Raw genomic sequence first — 4,429 nt, 5'->3', positions numbered from 1 at the left:
AAGATCAATGATTGCAGCCAACTTCCAGAAGCTAAGAAGAGGCAAGGAAGATCCCAACACCATTTCTGCCCTATTCCATGGTCAAAGCAAATCACAGGCCAGCTCAGAATCAAGCAGAGGGAAATAGACCCCAGCTCTTAATGGAAGAAACTTGAAAGGATCTGTGTCCATACTGAATTTACTACATAGAGTGTGGGACATCTTTGGAGCCCAGTTATGGTAAATGGATCTAGGGTAGATTGGACCTGGATGCTAGACTTGCTGTTGCTCCTGTCCCTGGTGAGTGCAGTGGAGGTTCTGATGTGGACTGACTCATTTAAGGAGGACAAAAACCTAGGAAGGGCAACTGTGGCCAGAACTCCCATGTCTCAAATGCAGCCAGTGAGGGTAATGTTGAGGAGATTCATATATTATCCTGTCATCAGGATTTATAAGTACAGGATGGTAGATTTTGATGGAGTCTGAGGAAGAGTTGGAAAAACCCAGAATATGATTTATAAAATGGAGAGAGGGGTCCAAGAAGGGAAGAGAGTACCTGGTAGGGTGTTCAGAATAACCGGAGAGTTGGCAAATAGTAAGATGAGGGCACTGCGTGCCTGGTAGTGAAAGAAAGACATGGGTATTTGTCAAACAAATCTTTTCTGCTACCTCACCTTGTTGCCTAGTACTGCCCCTAACAGAGTAAGTCTGAGCACAAATCAAACTGTCAGTTAAAAATTCTTTAATTCATTATATCATTCTTCTTTAAGTTTGGGGTATAATTTCACTGTGAAACAAACTTCTGGATTTTGTGACAGCCTTAGCTTGGGTTTTAGTCACTTTTTCCACCACTGTGAACAAAAGACCCGACAAGAACAATTTTAGAGAACGGAAATTTATCTGATGCTTATGGTTTTAAAGGTCTCAATCTATAGATGGATGAGTCCATTGCTCTGTGCCCAAGGTAAGGAAGAACATCAGGGCAGAAGAGCGTGGTGGGAAAAAGCAGCTCAAAATACGGCAATCAGGAAGTAGAGAGAGAGCTCTACTCACCAGGAACAAAATATAAACCCCAAAGGCCCAAAGGTATGCCCTCAGGGACGCCCCGCCTCCAGCCACATACTACCTGCCTACATTTAGTGCCCAGTTAACCCAAATCAGTGGATTTATACACCAATTGGGTTAAGGCTCTCACAACCCAATCATTTCACCTCTAAACCTTCTTGCATGGTCTCACAGGTGAACTTTTGGGGGATACCTCATTTCTAAACCATAACACCTGCTTGCACAGGCCCAAAGCAAAGGAGTCAAACTTGCCCTGGGTGTATTAAGTTTCTTTCTCCAGAAGAGATCTTAAGACAAGGGTAAGAGTGCGGAGGCTTGTTTTTTTTAGGTGACTTTAGGGAACAATGGCAGTGGGAAGGGAAGAGAGATAACAAAGGAAAATAGTCAACAGAGGCCCTGTGATCGGGCAAGTCACTGCTGAGGACAACAGGGGACTGCGTGGAACACACCTCAGGGTTCTCTTAACCAATGGACAAGGTTCCTGGAGTATTTATCAATTAATCCCTAATAGCCAGGAGTGGAGAGCTTCTTCAAAGGACAGGGAGGCTCCAAAAGCCCAGGAGGCTATGGCAGGCTTACACCTGGAATATTTGAAGTTGACATGCCAAGAAATGGTGGCGTCGGGGAGGAAAGACACCAACAATGTGTGTCTAGCCACTATCTATCCCTTTAGAAAGATAAATCAGTATGGGGAGATCAGATCCTTACTTTTGACTTTTGAGTACCACCAGCCAATCATTTCTCTCTATATATGTATGTCTTTCCCAACTCTGAGTTTCAGAAATTACAAATTACCAAAGAGCAGCTGGCAGCAGAACACAACAGACACTAGTATGGCAATATTTAAATCAATGGATGTGTAACTGATGTGATTCTGCAATCTGTATATGGGGTAAAAATGGGAGCTCATAACCCACTTGAATCAAAGTGTGAAATATGATATATCAAGAACTATGTAATGTTTTGAACAGCCAACAATAAAAAATTAAAAAAAAAAAAAAAAGAACAACTAAAGCAGTGCAGTAAAGAGACAGTTAATGTTTTGCCCTGGGCAGAAATTACTTCATCCTTGTCCAACACAGAGTTTATGTAGCAGTTGGCTTGTAACCTCCCTTTATGTTGTCAAACTCCTACAAAACTTTCTGGTTTAGTAATCCTAACTTCTTGGAGGCTACAGTGACAATGCAAATTGAAGCCCTAGGGCAAGAATTGCCTGGGCTCATTGGCCAGTTTGCAGGATAGTAATTTACTACCTGGGAGCAGACTTGCCCTGGGTGTATTAAGTTTCTCACTGAACTGCCACCAGGTCTGCCTTTCTAAGACTGTCTGTTTGTCTGAGAGGCTGTGCCAAGTTTCCAGAGGCTGCCTGGGCATGGCTGTCAGTGAGCTAAGGGTTTCACAGGCAAGGGGATCCTATTTTATCCTGTCTAAATCTCTTAATATGTACCAATCCCATGAAGGCCTCCAAATGCTCAAAGTGCATTCCACAAAAACAGCCCTCGGTTTTAGTGGCAAAAGAGTGTTTGCCATCCTCGGGGTGAGCTGTCATTTCAGAACATGAAAGAAAAGAGACAGGGAAGGGACAGAAAAAGAAGAACGTGGGTATTCGAAGAGCAGGAGAGAAAGGTATAGGACAGAGTGACAGAAAGGATAGAAAAGCGTCTCTGAATCAGAGTCTTGGCACATGTAGAATCTTGGCACATTTGAGATGGATTTTGTCTCAATCTGGATTTCTGGGGGATGCCCAGGGTAAAAATTGGTACGCAGAGTTGATGTGAGAAATGAAAGTAAGTGCTGTGCTTTGGATATGCATTCCCTAAAGGGCCACATGTTGAAGACTTGGTCCCCAGGATGGGGCTATTTGAAGGTAAGGAGGTGTGGCCTAGTAGAAGGTCTTTAGGTTATTAGGAGCATGCCCTGGGGGTGTGGATTGTGGGGCTCCAGCCCTTTCTTCTCATTTGCATTTTGGCCATGAGGAGAGCAGTTTTACTCTGCTATACATACACTTCTGGCATAATATGCTGCTTGTCCCAGGCCCAAAGCAAAGGAGCCAACTGATCATGGACTGGAACCTTTAAAACTATAGTGAAATAAAACTTTTTTCATTGTAAGTCTATTATCTCAGGTGTTTTGCTATAGTGACAGAAAGTTGATTAACCCAGTAAGGGAGTAGGAAAGTAATACCAAAAGAGGGAAAGCAGTAAGTCAAAAAAGATGTGTAATCAAGTTAGCTTTCCTAGGGTGAAACAGTCTGCATTTAAGGGAAAGGGAGTTGGCATTTTTATACACCAACTTCTGGTAACTATTGTTTCTGGGATGTTCCTCAGAGAACATCTTTTGGTCAGTTGAAAGGAAATGCTAATTGGGAGTGCAGAGAGTGGCAAGAGGAAATGAGAACGATGTGAAGGAAGGAAGGAAACAATACAATTTAAGAGATAGTTCAATGGCATAGATTTCAAGAGCAAGTTTATCATGTCTCTAAATAAGATATAACATCATGACTGTCTTGAAGTGAATGCTAAATCACTTATTTAAAATACTCATTTATTTAAAAAATACTTATTGAGAAATTTATAATAGCTGTGTTCTAATCCCAATACTGAGGATACAGTAACAAAGACCCCTACCTTGGTGATGCAGGTCATCTAATTGTTTGAAAGAGATCACAGACAAATAAGAAAAATGCAGAGGATGCCAGAGGATGATAAATACAATAGAGAAGGATGAAGCAGGGCAAAGAAAGGTAGAATCAATTGGGGGGCTGAAACTTTGTGGTATGGACAGGTCAAGAAAGACGAGCTGAATTCAGGAGAAGGTAAAGAAGGGAGACATTTGCACTTGGATCTAGGGAAGAGCCTTCCAGAAAGAGGAAACTGTAAATAGGAAAGCCCTGAGATGGGTATGCACCGATCTGTTAGAGCTACAAGAAGTTGGAGGGGTGGTTAAAGGATGAGTGGTGCATTCTGAATTCTTTTTCAACATCATCACTTGGGCAGCTGAGTCTGTATATATGTAGTAAGGGCCTGGGGAAGGGGACAGGGAGGGTAAGGGCACAAATAACTTATTCTTCATCCTTGCTATGAATATTGGAAAATGATCAGTTAAGGGAAAGTAATAATGGAAAGAACTTCTGACAGCTGGCCAGAGGAGAAATTCTGAAAGAGTGGAGGGCACCTTCCCACGGGAACATCTCTCATAAATGCTTGTTTGCATTTGGTGCTTCTAAAGAAGAGTGAGCCACTAACTTTAAAAGGTAGGCTTATTTGCATATAAAATGTTCTCATTAATTAGCCTGAAGGGAGGAAATTGGCATTTGCTGAGTTGCTCTGGGTTGGATACTCACACTCTGTTGTTTCTTTGTCACCAAAGCCCTTGATGGGGAGGG

The sequence above is a fragment of the Marmota marmota genome, unplaced genomic scaffold (assembly GCF_001458135.2).
Source record: "Marmota marmota marmota unplaced genomic scaffold, marMar, whole genome shotgun sequence".
Taxonomy (NCBI): Eukaryota; Metazoa; Chordata; class Mammalia; order Rodentia; family Sciuridae; genus Marmota; species Marmota marmota.
Note: the sequence above shows the minus strand (reverse complement) of the source record.